General features: G+C 37.5%; 1 protein-coding gene across 3 annotated transcripts in view; it reads right to left on the bottom strand.

Moving 5' to 3' along the window:
* Nucleotides 1-16,507, bottom strand: part of SDK1 (sidekick cell adhesion molecule 1) — a 385,780-nt gene that overhangs the window by 329,203 nt on the left and 40,070 nt on the right. The gene's annotated exons all lie outside the window — the stretch shown is intronic.

The following is a 16,507-nucleotide window of genomic DNA, read 5'->3' as shown; positions in this document are numbered from 1 at the left end:
AAGTCATGCAAGTCCAGTACCAGGTGCCCTGGGATGACAAAACCAGGGAAGGCACTGGGTCCTGGGGCAGGAGAAGTGTGCAGGGCACAGCCCCACACTGCTGTGACAGCAGTGCCACCAAGCTCCCTGTTTCAGATGTATTTCTGGAACCAGCAGGTTTCAGCTACTACAGCAGAGTGAAAGGGAAAAGTTCAGCACTTATGGAGAAGTTTCACTACACCCATCACAGTCCTGGGCCAAGTGAAACAAAAGCCACAACAAGCATGTGAAATGACCCTTTCAATGCAAAGCCAAACACTAAATCCATCTTCCTGCTCCCCTGGCAGCAGCTGGGTGTTACCTTTGCAGCAGCTGGGCAGTTGTGAAACAGAACTTTCAGCTTCTCTGCACAAAGGAATAAGGATGTTCAGGTAGAGAACAGAAAACTCTTTGAGAGGAATGCAGGGAACTGCTGCCATGGGCTCTCTCTGGCTGGAACTCTCTGGAAAAGCCTAAAAACTCTTTATCCTGGGCATGACTGGTTTTGGGTGCTCCAATGCCTCTTCTCTAACTGGCTCCTAAGCTATTAACAGGAATCTTCACATGACCACAGGATGTTCTTGTATAAGACAATAACACCCAGATCAAAGTTCAGAGGCTGTTGGTTCCAATACACTTTTGTTTTTCCAGATCAATGGATCCAGTTTAGAACAGGACAAAAAAATGACCTTAATACACATACATATGTTAAAACACATTTATTATGTAATAGGATCTACAAAACTCTTCAAGAAAAGTAATTCCCAAATCTATAGTCAGCTAATAATATTTAAGAATAATTCCAGAGAACCAATCTTGGCTTTAACTGTAAAAGAACAAGTTACATTATGACAAGAGCAGCCCTTGCACCTTGAAGCTTCTGTAATTCTTCTCTGAATCACCATTATTCTTTAATACATCCACTCATCTGTGCCTGAGGCAATAGAGTATTCAACTACCATTGTGAAAATGTGGGTTTGTCGTGTGTGCTGTGCTCGGGGTCTCTCTAATGTGACCCTTTTTATGCTGTATGGGATACAAAAAGCATCTTATACAACTCTATCAAGCCTCAGTATTGTGGACAGAGTAAAAATAAACAATATTTATTCTGGAAACTTAAAAAGACAAAAGGAGGTGACAGGGAATTCTTACTGAGAACAAAGGTAGCAGAGGTTGTGTGTTCATTTTCTTCCAACTCCCTACACTCCAATTAAAAAAAAATACTTTCTATATTAAAAATGTCTGCTGAGCTGCTGTTTACCAATATTGAGTCAGGTATCAAGAGTCCACCAGACAGAATTTACCATACTGCCATGGTCTTCAGAGTAAGTTTGGGGAGTTTTCTGCCACAGACTCAGCTGGGGCACACAACTTAGCCTTGTTATTCGAGTGCCTGGCAGTGCCCCGTAATCTGTCTGTTTCCCAATGTATTAGATTAACATTTATCTCTTTAAGCACACAGCTTATCTGTCAAAAAAATCCTCTACAGTGTCTGGAGCAGTGTCTCCAAACAGAGTGTCCTAGTTCTGCACAGGCTGTTATTTAGTGTCCCAATTTTCTTCACTTTGATAAAGAAGAAAACTATTCAGTTCTGACAAGTTGATTAACAACAATCAGCATTATTTTCAGAAAAACAGATCAGCTCTTCCCAGAAAAACTGCAAAACTACTCTCATCTATTTTTGACATGGCAGAAATGTACATCAATTCGAAATATGAATGGCAGTGATAAAGTCAAAGCAGAATTAAAGTAGGTTTAAAACTCAATATGAATTACACCTTCTAGCAAGCATTTTTATGCTTCAAATGCATGACTCGACCCCAAAATTGTACTTTGAAAGATGCAATATTTTCTACAGATCCTAAAGGTTTAATTTCAAAATAAATCTTTCTAACCTTATAACCACAAAAATGATCTTCAAAAACTAGGTTGAAGCTGTTTTGCTGCATTAGCAAGAGTAAGAAAACAAATAAACAAACAAACAAACAAACAAACAAACAAACAAACAATGTATATTTCCTTTTCTTCTATTCTGTTTCCTTCTATTTCTATTCTTTAACATGTAACACAAGCCAGCCTATCTCAGGAACTGCACTGGTTCTCATTTACTTCCTCAAGTTGGATTTTATTGACACATCATAAATTATTAGGTCGATTTTGACTTCTACATTCCCATACAACTCCCCAGCTTTTCCAATTAATCCTACAGCAAGATTCAAAAGATGTGCTGCTATGCAATAAATCTGTTCCAAAAGGGTGGAGTTCTGCACTCACTTGCATTTTTCTGCCCACCTGACAATTACTGAGTTTTCCCATTCAAAATTGGTTATTAAAGATCCAAAGGAATTGTATTGAAAATTCTAAACTTGTTATAATAACCTGCCCACAGGTATAGGGGTATGGTGTCAGAATATGCATTTTTGAACACAGAGTATTTTATTATTAATATTAGATTATTACATATTATTATTAGACTAGACCTGCTGCTGCTGAAAAAGTAGAATACAATTAATAATAAATTCTGGAATATGCAGTATATGATTTTTCTTTACGGAATTATATATTTGGATCAAAACTTGGGCTATTGCTAACAAATTATCTTATAGCCTAATCTTTGTGAGGGTTAATGAATTTTTATTGAGCATGGCATTTCTAGATTGGAAAATTAAAGGATTCTGTGACAGGAAGAATAAATAAAATGCTGCAGGTAGTTTCAGGTGAAAATAGATGGAAATAAGGTCTAACTTCCCACATCTTGTGGTTAATAAAGTGTTATTAATAATAAATTGTTCTGCTGCATCCTATAACAACTGGGTACGTTTTGACTATCAGGATTGCAAGTAGTATTCTTCTAGGAAGAGCATTCCAGAAAATTTTGTATTAATTATAGTAATTTGCAAGCAAATTTCAGCAACATTGTAGCTCTGTGATTTCCATCTCAATCACATCTCAAACAGAAACAAAGAGGGATCACAGAGAGAAATCTCGTTCAAGAGGAGTTCATGGAGGGATTATCTGCACTGACAGCAACAAAAATACACTTGATTTTTAAACTTTCAACTTTGCCCCTGCTCCTCAGCAGGCAGTAACTTTCTCCTTCAGAAAACACTTTTCTACCACTTTCCAGTGGATGAACAGAGCACAGGGTACACATTAAAAACCTCTGCAAAGGGATAGAGCAATTCCATCTGATGACTGTGGTGAGTGACCCCATGTTTTCAAACTGGGAGGCCTTGAATGCTGGGAACAAGAAATATAAACTTATCAACAAGCTTAAAAAATTTCCTTCATCACACAGAAGCCATTTCTGTCTCCAGGCCCCCTTCCTCTTTCCAGAAAAAGCCCAAATTAATGGCAGTACCCATATTTTAATTCATGCAATGCTGTTTTTTCCTCTCAAGAGTTGATTGCAAAGAAAGCAGTGAGTAATTAAAATATTCTCAGTGCTCCTCAAATGCCTGTCTGTATTCGGAACACTCAACACATTCCACTACAGTGATTTAAAGCTCTATTATTCAGGTTTTCTTTTAGATTATTATGATTAAATATAAATAGGTAATTTCTATTCAGCTTCTTCCCTGACAGAAACTTTGGAAGCCAATTTTTATTTCATTATATACAGAAGTCACATCTTCAAACATCAAAACAATCTTTGAGTATCAGTGCCATAAACAGGACTCAGGAACTCAAAGTTAAATATGAGAAGCTGGTGTGTGGATTCATGCTGAAATTTGGAATCATTTGCAATCCTAGACCACAACAGAAGGAAGGCAGCTCATCAAATCCCTTTGTCCACAGTAAAGAGCCACAAAATAGTGCAGCCTCACTGGTAAACTGTGATTTCACATTGGATTCTGAAATAACCCAGTTGAATTAAATGGAAATGATTTAGCACTTGGATGGAACATTTCAAGGAAGTTCTTCCACCAAACAAGCCAAGGTCACCACACCTTCCATCACCCAGTGCCACACCAGCTCCCCCAGCCACCACCAGGCAGAGCTCAGATGTCACAACCCCTGCCTTGCTGCACAAATTAAAGTTATGATCTGATCAAATTGACTGAGAGTCCCTATTAACGTTCTTTTTTTCATGTCCTCTAAAACACTTGCAAAGAAGGTCTTTGTATTTTTGGATCACTGTATTGCAAAGTGGCTGTCACAATATGTTGGATAAGATTTATCCTTTGAACCTTCTATGGAAACAACTGTGAAAGGTCAGCAGAACAGGCTACAGATAATTCTGCATAAAAAAACAATAAAACAAATCACTTTTAAATCAAATCACACTACTTCATAAAACAAGATATAAAAAACGCAATCATGATATAAAAACAAAAGCAAAACAGGATTCATGGTGTACTTCTGTCACTAGGGTTTTTTACTAAATAAATTAGAAATTTTGCCTTAAAAAAAATCCAAAATACTTGACGATTTTCTTAGCATGAAAGTAAAAGTACAGTGATAAAAACCATCTCAGGTTCAAAGATGCCAACCCCCTGAGGCACAGAAATTGTAATTACTACTTCAAACACAAAGACTATCTGGTCTTACCACTATCGAACGGAATAATCTTGAAACACAACTAGTTGGTATAAAATAAAAGTAGTTACATTAACTGTAACAAAACTACAAAACAAAGTAGAGGAAGCCTCTGCTTAAGAACTGCTTTTCTTTCTGCATTAACAACATAAAAAATATTGTGGTTGTCAGATTTTTTTAATAAATGCAAGTTCTACAAAGGATAAAAGTATTTTTTGCCAGTACTAATCATTATTTTCATCTATGTCCAACACAAATGAGAAAACTAATACCACATCAGTGGCTTCCTAAAAGGAAAGTTTATAATTGAACTTCCCCTTCATTTGCTTGCAAAGCAGGAGCTGAAATCTCTTGCCAGTTAAACCACTTTTGTTTTTACATATATACTTTCAATAGTGAGATTGCACATAAATATAATTCAAACTGACAGAAAAAGCCACAAAGAAGCAGGATTTTGCATCGTTAGCATTATGCAGGTACTCTCTTGGTGCTGTTGGAGTTGTCCTCTTACTCTCCCTTGGGGGAAAAAAAAGCAAAGGTAAAAATCCATTATTTTCTATCTATCAAGATATTTCTTTTCCTACTGGGAATCTAAAATGCCTGATCTCAGTGTGAGATCTCTGAAAGCACTAGTAAAAGAAGTCTCCTGATAAGAATGAGAAAAATAAAAATTACAGATGCCTAAGTCAGTCTTATTACCTCCCTCAGTCACTTGAATTCATTGCTACTTAAAAGCAACCAGTTGCAAACCAATTTCCATAAATAAAAGGAAAATTAGACACCATCCTTTAAATTTGAAGTGTTACAGAACATTGCCTGGAATTTAGAATGAGCCAAAGATTGTCAACTGCCAGCAGCATTTGTGGCAAGAGCAAACCAAGGGAGGAGGTGGGAGTTTCTTTCTACAAAAGAGAACAAAACCCCACCAGAAACAAAACTGCACCAGCATTGCAGAGTGCCTGGAAGGCATGAGCTAGACACAGCTTCCTCTTTTATTATTATTATTTTTACTCTTTTAAGCACAAAAAGTGTGGAGTGACAGTGAGTTATAACGCAGCCAGGGCACCTGCAGGAGCTTCTTGTATCTGACTTCAGCCATCTCCACTGCCATGTCTGTCCTCAAATAACAATTTCCTGATGTCTCCTGTTTTCCAGAAAGAAAAAGGATATGAAGAGATGACAATATGAAAGAGGTCTTGAAAACAATCTCTTACTACAAAACAGAAAGAGGAGATGCAAAATAAAAATAAAAAAAAGTTCTCCAGTACTATTTTTATTTTAAGAAGTGGAGCATTATCTGTGCAGGATGAACAGAACACTCCAGTGCAGTGGAATGCAGAACACCTGCCTTTATAAAATAAGAAGCACACGCTTTAGTAGAACATCTTGTAGTGGTTAGAGAGAGAAAGAATCAAAGATCCTGCGTCAGCACTGTCACTTTCCTCAGAAGTGATATTTTTCCACTCAGTGTGCTGCAGACCTACAACACTCCAAGCACTGAACCTCCAGGAGAAGCTACAGAGAGCTGCTTCATTTGCCTGGGAAAGGGGAGTACCTGATCCATATGACAGCCCAGAGCTCAGGAGGTAATTTAATTTTTTCATGAGATTATTAAAGACCATGAAAAATGCATCAGCCTCCTTCCACAAGGACAACTGTATCCGTCAGTTCTCAACCTGTTTTGCTAAATGTCATCACATGTTAAATGTAAGTGCTCAGCTTCCCTGGGCAAAGGAAAGCCTGGCTGGGAAACACTCACAGCTCCCAACCACTGAGTGGTCTCACCCACAAATTACAGCATTTTGGGGACAACACTGAGCCAGCTGTCAGGCAGACAGCAAGAGACAACAAAACCAGTTTTACACTTTATTATGACCTTCCTGAGCTGCCCCACACAACCTGTGTGAAAGCTGCCGGGATGCAGGTGATTATTTACCCCAGCAATTCACACACCACATCTTTTCTCCCCTCACAGCTCCAGAGCAACCCAGCCACAGTCCTCCCATCACTATTTCAAGCTTCCTTCATTTTAATGAGAAGCGAAGTGTTTCGTGTTCTCGCTATTTATTCTCATAAGGCCACTGTAATGAAACTCAGTGGAAAGTTAAATATGAGCAAAAACAAATACACAAGGTTAACTGCCATGACTGAGATACAACACCCCTCAACACTGAATGGGAGAAGGCAGAATCACTTTAAGATCTCTATAAATACAAGAAGTGCGTGGGGCATTTTCGAGACTAATTCATGCCAATACAGATAGGAGATTTTCTAGATATTTATGTAGCATGCCTGTTAATCTGTATTAGACTATCAGCTTAATTTATCTCATGATAAGTCAGCTATCATTAAATTCCTGATAACTTTATGGTAGAAAAAAATACAGTCATCTGGTGTCATAAATTTTTATCTAAATAATGTGGTTTCTGTTCACAGCAGAGTATGTTCAGCTGAGCAATATTTCAGATGACCAGTATGGGGGAAGTGAGGCTGGTGGCACTGCAGGAAGGTGCCCACACCTGTGTGCAATGACATCCAGTACAAGCCTAAATTATTAATAAATGCTGGAGAACACTGGGGATTTACTGACTCGGAGAATGTGCCAGAGTCATACTGTTCACTAAAATGCCCCTGTTTTTAAATCTCTCTTGGTCATAATGGTACCCTCTGAATCATAAAGAATTTCAGATGCCATTTGAATTGCCACTGGCAATGCCTCTCCAATCTGGCAAACCCACTCCAGCAACACCTCACACAAAACCCCTGTGCAGCACAAACCACAGCAGTTCTTTCACAGCCTAAGAGCAAGACTTGCCAGTGTGTAATCTGCCCAAATCAAAAGCTTTCGTACCCTTCTCTATTAATCCACACACCAAATATTTTGTATGCAATATTAATGTTAAAAACACAGAAGAATGGTAAACAGGATCTGAGATTAAGACTAAAATTCTGATTCAGTTCTGACTGTCATTAATCTCCAATTTTGGATGAATCCCTTTATTTTTTTTATGCCTCCGTTTATTTCCAGAGACCATTGAAGGATTAGCTCAAGCTTCTAAACCATTTTAAACAAAAAGGGATTTCCCTATAATTGCTAAGTAATACAATTACTGAACTGAGAGAAAGGAATTCTTTTGAACACAAGTTTGCTTTTACAACATGCTTGTTCTGATTATCATTTTTTATGGCCCAGTAACAACGTGGAAAGCATTTAAACTGGCTTTACCATTTATATTAGGTATTTTTTATTATATGCAGTTCATAGCTCCTTGGGGTACAACCTAGTTTTCTTTCTCAAAGAAAATGAAAAATATTTTTTAAAAAATCTGTAAAAGGTTTACTGTAGGTAAAAAACAAACAAAACCCCAAATCAACCAGCCAATTTTTGTTATATTGTAAAGCAATCAAGCTTCTCAAATTAAGAGTTTTCCTGAGGTATTTCCACGGGCTGATTGTTTATTTCAACTTGCTCAAACTGGATAACAACGGTTTTGCCTGAAACTCAACCCTCATCCCTAGAAATAAGAGCAGGATTACTACCAACACCAAGGTACAGCTCATTGTGCAATGATGGCAAAAGAGTAGCTCTCCATCTACTTCATCAGTAATCTTGGCAGCCACATCCCTAAATCTGTGCCAGACATCATTTGCATGGAGAATCTGCTGCTAGTTCCAGGTTAAAGAAATTGAGATGATGCTGCATTGCAAAGAAAGAGTCAGACAGAACTGCAGCTTTTTCTCATTTTTGGAGAAAAAAAAAGAGATTCTACCAAGTGACACCAGACAATGGATTTGCTACCTTGGCATTGGCAGAAAAAGAAATGAAGGACAAAAGGGGGTTAAAGAACTTCAGAGCTTTGGGATCTTAGCAATTTACTAGAATAGTTTGTTAATGAATATGAAAAAGAGTAGAAAAGCACAAAGAAAACCAGTAATTATATCAAATGTCCTTGGTCTAGTCTCACCAATAAGGACTATAAAACAATGAGTTACAAGAGTACCTGGAAAAAGAAACCCTGGCAAGCTTTTCAGAGACTCACCTTCTCCACTTACACACAAATGGCCTGAAGTACTTCATGTGAAATGAAGGAGGAAAGATCCCGCAACAGCACAAATTGCAAAGGTACTCCAGCCTCCCACATCCTCATTTCACACAAGAAGGAGTGTCAAAGATAAACTCTACTCTCGAATCAAACACACACATAGTTTTGAACAGAGTTTGAAGCCTAAGCAAGAACAAGATAAACACCAGGTTGTTCAGACATGTAATAAACCTGAACTACACTGAAATAAAGAGGCAGGAAAAGCACAGCAGGGGTTCACCAAGAATTAATAATTTCAACTGCATCCAAAACCTAATTACTGCTTTAATAAGAACTAATGAATTCCAAATAAAAACACAGAAGAAACACAAAGGTAGTGAAACTACTGGCACTGTGATACTCTTTAGCACCCCCATCCTGGTAATTCATCAAACTAAAAAGTAAATATTACTGCAGCTATTCCCTGTTAGCTCTGTTTGTTTAAAATTCATTAGGTTCAAAAAGTCAACTCAATGTACACCCTCAGAGTTCAAAAATTATAGACTTAGTGCAGAAGTGATTGATAAGACATATACTAAAATATTCACTGAGAGTACCATTCAAAACTTGAAATTTAATAAAGACATATATAATTTTTACATTACTGATCCTTTTTTCTGCTACTAACACACCAGGTCTCCTCTGCTCACTAAATCAGTGCAGGGCTGCTGCTCACTTCAGTCAAGTACAAATCCTCTGCTTTAGGCAGATCAGCTCCATTTAATGACAGTGAGTTCCTACCTTTTCCAAACTGAAAGTTCTTGAATTACTTTTCAGCCAATTCATGACTTCCACAGCTACAAACACCCTCTTAAAAATCTGAAAACTAAGAACTACTTCAGGGTTAAATTTTTTATAAAGCCTTCATGCACTGCTGAAAACCAAGGGATTTCAGCTAGAGGTTGATTTATGCTCTTGTGCACTTGTCATTTCCTTCCTGAGACATCAGCTCATTGCTTTCACATGCTTGCCTTACAAAATCAGTGCTATGTTAACTTCTAATTAGATGCAGCCTAACTTGCTTCCAACACAACTAGGAAGGTATATTAAGGCATGTAGGGCAATTCTTACTTTCTTTTCACTCATTATTTCCTTTACCAGTTGATACTTACCTCTTCTTCCAATCATGGACTGAAAACACCGAACTTGTAAAATATCTGGACTATTGAGATAATTTTTTCTTTCACCACTCCCTGTGGAATGCACAGCTGGAATTCTTGGTTTCTATAACCAAGGGGACAGAAATTGTGTCTGGACCTGTTTTCCCCACTGCCTCTGGGATTGTGCCAACCTGTGCCTCTCTGTGCCCACCACAAGAACTGGGAGTGCACGCCATAAGAACTGGGATCTCTGCCCACATCTCATTTTCAAGAGAACTCAGGGCTGCTCCACTCAAACTTCTTGTCTACAGCAACTACTTCCCTTTGTAGTTCCTCCAGTGAACCAGGAAGAATCTGAATTCTCAGCAAAGATTTGCCCATCCTAGGACATCTCTCAAACCAGCTCCTGTGATGTGTTTCAGAACACTGGAGTGTTCTTAGGGAATGGAAAACAAGTGCACAAGAGTATTTGCAGGATCCTCCTCCCAAACACTGCCTTGGCTTGCATTTCCTTCACTGTCCTCGAAGGGTAAGCACTTCACAGGATTTTCTGACATATCAGCTCATTTTTTAAATCTGAACCATAATAAATTCACATCCTTCCACTGGCTGATTCTAGCTAAAAGTCACTGTCCTCTCACTTTCTGCTGCAGATAGCTCCATTCACATGTACATTGTTCTTTCCAATTCACTCAATTTCTTGGGGTGTGGCTATCTTATGTGACCAGAACCTCTCACTCTGGGTTCTTCTTCTCTTTCTTCCCCCACAAAACTACCTGAGCCCTAATCAGTTACTATTGAATTTTAAAAACCACATATATTTTTCATTACATAGGAATTCCTCATAATATCCACACAGGAATAGAGTTTTTCTTTCCAGTTTGCTGGCCACAGTATTCTTCCAAGTCTGCAATTTGGAAAGCCATGGGCTTTCTAATAAAATCCCAGACATCCAGCAATAATGCACTTTTTCAGGGTTGGTTTGCTTGTTTGTTTGTTTAAACCAACTGACATAAAATTTTCTGCAACACAATTCAACAAAAAAAAAGCTGAACTGATTTTTTTTTTTTTTTTCCTACAGTAACATCTCATTCTAAAGGCAAAACAGAACACGGAAGTGCAAAAAAATTAGTTTCCCCAGAGACCAACACATTTACTCTGAAACAGTAAGAGCAGTGTCCTGGAGGTAGAACAAGTTGCCCTGCTCTACAAAAAGCAATTTATGATTGATGTTGATCCACCAGAACACACCAAGAGCTCAGGGAGTATTAGGTGATGATCTCTTGAAGCTGGCTGGACACATTCAGCATAATTCTATATCAAGGCACAGACAAAAATTGTGATTATTTATGGACTAGCTTAATCTTTTTACAGTGGTTTGTGGAAGTTGCAGTGATGTGTAGAGACATTTGAGAGAACTGGTGTGACTAAAACTAACAAAGTTTCAACTGAACAAAGTTACACATTGTCTCATAGTAACAGCAGTTTTCAATTTGTTGTTTCCTCCCTCAGCTACAGAGATGGGCCTCGACAGAAATGCAGAATTTAATTCCCACTTTAGAGCCTCTTACTGCCTCATTCATTAATTATTTATTAATTTTAAAAACAAATACCACACCATATTGACAGCTTTCCCAGACAATTCCCCATCCAGTTTTTGACTATAGAATATCCCATGATCTATAAACATCTTTTATGGTAGGAAAGTAAACATATTGAGAAGCAGAAAACAAGAATCTGAGTGACTGCACTGCTCTCTCGTGCTACCACATGTTTTGCAGACCACACTTCAAGTATTAGATTTGTATTTTTTTGCTATTAGAAGAAAAGCACAAGGCAGGAAATCTCTAAGTGAGGAGCAGTGAGATCTCTACCCATGCCGGTACAGCCTTCTCTCCACTCCAGGAATGGTCCAGCACAGGATACCAGAACCAGCACATTCCCTGTGAACCTGAACAGAGCAGGGAATGAGCACCTGGGCTCCTGCAGAAAATCAAACTCAAACTTTACAACTGCACATGGACACTCTGTAAGTGTAAATATAATCAAGCACGTTTAAAACAACTTCGAGTTTGCATTTCTGTATCATCCCTTCCTATGCAACAGAGCCATTTGGAGTTGGTGTTTTTTTGGTTTTTTTTTTGGTTTTTTTTTTTTTTTTCTTGTTTTTTCAGGAATTATGGAGAACTTTATATAAATAACAACCTTGGTAGAATTACATCCAGAGCTCAAACACAAAAACAGCTCCTGATATATTCTGCAAATTCCTGGCCTCGTTATTCCAGAGAAAGATAGACTCCAACAAATCTACTTATTTGTCTGCACATTTTTAAACAGTCAGTCTGAAAAGTCAACTTCTTTACACTTCAAAGAAAGATTTGCCACTTAGCCTTGCTAAACTTTTTTTGCTTTGTTTTAAATTTTAGCAGATCTTTTTCATCTTCTTCTGATTTAAAAAAAATAGTGATCATTATCTCAACATTTAAAGGATTTGACATGGTGTGGTTGGCTAAATTCACATCACTTATTGGGTGTGCACTGTTGATGCTGCATCTATTGATGCCATTCATGTGATAACTCTGGCAAGAATGACCTGGGTCTCAGGCTGCAAAACCACTTCTCAGCCTTTTACCATTTTGGGACCTCCCAGCCCCACAACTTTAGTTATGAATAACAACAAAAAAAGGCACAACCATAAAACTTCATTTCAAGTTACATTTTAATAAAGCTCATCATTAATCTTATGGATATGAGTTACTAAATTTGTCTTTCTTTTCCTCTGTTTGATCAATATAACATTTTTTCAAAACATCATGATTCAAAATGGTGTTTTGCAGTACCCTAAATCTTAATTAAAAGTGTCTTCTACTGAGGCATGAATACAAATAACAACCTGCTAACAATCTTAAATCTTCATTTAAGAAATAAGAAACATGTAATTGTAGCTCTTAGCTTCCTTGTTTAGATAATCTTCCCAAACTGTGTGCTCATTATCTAAAGAGTAACAATTTAGGAAGTTTGCAGTAACAGGTTATGGGTAAAATCACTTCTTTTCTTCCTGCTTTTCCCTTTTTTTCTTTTTTTTTTTTTTTTTTTTTTTTTTTTTTTCCAAATTAGAATTCACTTCATGCTGCAATTTCAGAAGCTCTTTCTTATCCTTCCAGCATCAACACAGACTTTCACTTCTGGAAATTACATTTGGGATTCCTTTGTTTTACACTTTCATTATGATTTATTTCTGAAGAAAACCAATAAGTGAAGCAAGTATAAAGGAGTGTTGACTTCCCTATATCTGTATCACCCTGACACAACATCTCAGATCAGTATGGAATTAACTGAAATCTGTTATTGACTCTGAAACCTAAAGATGGCAATTTAGATGTCAACATTAGCAAAGTTGATTTTAATGTTAACATACAACAACTCTGACAAATGAATTGATGACATGTACAAATTCCTGACATCTGTAGCTCTGGACAGCAAATGGAGTTGACAAACGGATCTGATGGCAAATATTATGTGACTCCATAATTAGGGATGTACTGATGTTTGCACCGAAACTACACTGGAACAACAAAGTGAATTTTCCACTGACTTGCAGATTAGGCAGCTATTTTCAGTTATGTGAAGCACACACAAGTTCAACTATTAAAAACCCCTACAGTCTAATTTAGTGTTGTCCACCTACTTCACAGAATCAATTAGACTGGAAAACACCTCTGAGATCATTTCATAGAGGTACAAAGCAGGATCAGGCACTAATTCTCCCTTTTTGAGAAATAAACAAAGAACAGTTGAATATTTACTTCAATTACACTAAATACTGACCAAAATCAACTTCATTAATATTACATAGAAATTTATTATAAGAACTTACAAAAACAATTCACTGGCTTATTAATTAAAACTAACCATTATGTTTAATGATTCCAAAGAAATACATGAGAACAAGCATTTAAGTGAATGAATTTCTCACTAAGAACAAATACAAGCCAAACTTGCTCTCCATACCTGAGGAGATGCAGTTCCCTCATTATTTTAGTATCTTGCATTATCACTGCACACAAAATTCCCCATCAGACAAGGGACTTTGCCCACTGTGCAAAAACACAGCACAAAAGATAACAGGCAAAGTGCACTCCCAGAAATTAAATGGAAGCCTTTTCAGACCATTTTAAAGATGCAAATTGAGTAACACTTGAGCAAATACTTTGATTAAGTCCATCCATTAAGTGAAGCTTCTCCATAAAGGTTCAGGTCCAGCTGCTTTCCCCAGCACACAAGAAGAATCAGGCACAGCCCCAGTGCCAGTTCAGGTTTGCATACACTGACCAGCACAGGGCTCTAATTTGGGGTGTGATAACACTCCAGAATCTGGGACAGCACTTTGCTTGCTCAGGCAGGTAGGGAAGCTGGAAAGTAGCCATGATGCTACAGTAGGAGCAGTGCTGAAGGGCAAGGAAAAGGGAAGCAGGGACTAATTTGGAAGGTTTATGTGCCTTTAGCTCCTCTATAATTCCAAAGCTGGTCTTAAGTACAAATTTAAATAATACTGTGAACTGGGCAATAGTCCTTCTGAGTCTACAAAAACCCCAAACGTCCTATGAACAGTCACTTTTCTGTCCCAGGTTTGGATTTCGCTGTTCAATTTGCCATTCCTAAACTGTAATCACAGATTACCAGCTAAAAAAGCAGCTGCAGTGAGCACTATTTACATACAGAGGGAATGCTCAGCCCCACATTTCTGCTCCCTCTCTGTCTGTACTACCTGTAATGGCTCAGCTGGGTCACCACATTTAGCAAACAAAGAACACAACCATGAAGCCACTTCTCCATTTGGCTTCGTGCAAACATCACAGCCAAAAAACTGCAAGCCTAAATTCTGCTATAGGATAATTAATGCTCTTTAATGTGGTTTTCCAAAATAAAAACATTCCAGGTTATGCACTGCTAACAGATGCTCTTAGGTATTTTGGGAATGGGGAGGGAAAATTAGGATTCTGAGCTATCCATCAAATTTATTTCACATTTCTTGGGCGACTGAACATAATCTACAGAACAAACTGTAATAGATCTACAACAATTTTAGATCTGTGTCTTGAACCTTCTAAATTCTGCATCGAAAAAATAGGCCATAGGGGAAAGAAATGGCCTAAGAATAAAAATAATTCATTTGATTCCTGTTGAAGTCAAAATTGTCATCATGAACTATACCTACCTTAAAAAATAACTTTCAAACTACTCTGCTTTCTCAGGGCATATACTTGTTTCATTTGAAGAAATATAATTATATTTTTATGTATGACCTTTACAGCCCCTTTGTCTCAGCTCAATAACAACTTCCTGGTAATTTCTTTCCACACAACATTCAATCTTACTTCAAGAAAACCGTAATAGAAAACTCCAGCAATTCATATAAACAATGGCAATTCTGCCAAATGTTAAACTTAGGCTTTTCCACCTCTCAAATTAATACTAGATTTGACTTTTAGGGAGTTGAATGTGCAGAAGGCAGAGGCAGACTCAGGTAATGAAAACACTTCATTTTAGGGGCATTAAAAATAAAATCATCAAATTTACGTCAAGCTTTACTCAGTTAAGTAACAGAGAGCTGATATTTAATTACTACCCAAGATTTTGTATTTGTGTATTTTAACTTAGCAGAGGTTGATAGTTGTAGGGGCTTTCACAATGCTCAAACCACCTTTTTAAATGAAAAATAAATCTGTGAATTTCTGTAAAAGTCATGAGGAAAAACTTAAGATGATGTAAGTTTGTAATCATTCCTTGTGATTAAAAAATTATTTTTATTTTCTGAAATGCTTCCCTATACTTACAGTTCTCACATGTGACCAGAATGGCAGTATGAAGAAGCTGCTGTTAATGTTACTCAATGATAATTCCTCTTTTACTGCAAGTTTTGTGAACTGGTTTACAGAACCTGCAATTACTGAAAGGACCCAGAGTACCTAAAACAAGGGTGAGGCTCCACAAACCTCCTCAGCAGCAGCACTGACTTTGGGGTTCTCTTTCCTCCTACTCTATTCCCCAACCTTGTCCCCATTCTGCCCTTCACAACTGTTCCTAGGGCTGCACTGTGAATGTGACTGGGGAACTAATCCAGGTTGGGAAAGGAAAAAAAAAAAAAGCAGAAATGAGGGAATAATTAAATCAAATCAGCTTCCTGATTCAGTTCAGAGAGTACTCCCAGAAATAGCTGTAGGAACACATCCACAGGGCCAAGGTGAGTCCAGGGAGGCAAAAGCAGAGTGGATGGAAAAGCATCAGCAAATGTTGCTGCTCAATCTCATTTATGGTTCAATTACTAAAGGAAAAAACGGATAAACATCCCAGAAGTTCTAAATGTCAAGCATCCAGTATTTCAATTAAATATTGTTTGCCTGATGTATTTTTTAATGAATAATCTAAAAAAAAAAAAAACAAAACCTACAACAATATTTTTGCCATTTGTTCTTTCTACTAAAAAGACATTCTCTTTACTCTCAAACAAAATACCTGTAAAGGTGTGCACCACATGAACAACAAAGAGGTACTAAAAGGGGAGATTTCTTAATATTCATCTCTTCTTTTTCTTCCTTCCATAGCCACACACAGCTGAAGATCACTTTCTACACTCCCAGCTTGCTAAAACCATGTTGAAGTGATTATGATGTATGGAAAGCTTTCACTAAAATTTCTGTCCATAGCCAAAATCACTGTTATCTTGCCACTGTTTATCTATTTTACTTTCTAAAGTGGCTTGTCATT

This window comes from Oenanthe melanoleuca, chromosome 14, assembly GCF_029582105.1.
Source record: "Oenanthe melanoleuca isolate GR-GAL-2019-014 chromosome 14, OMel1.0, whole genome shotgun sequence".
NCBI lineage: Eukaryota > Metazoa > Chordata > Aves > Passeriformes > Muscicapidae > Oenanthe > Oenanthe melanoleuca.
Note: the sequence above shows the minus strand (reverse complement) of the source record. Positions and strands in the feature narration are given on the sequence as shown.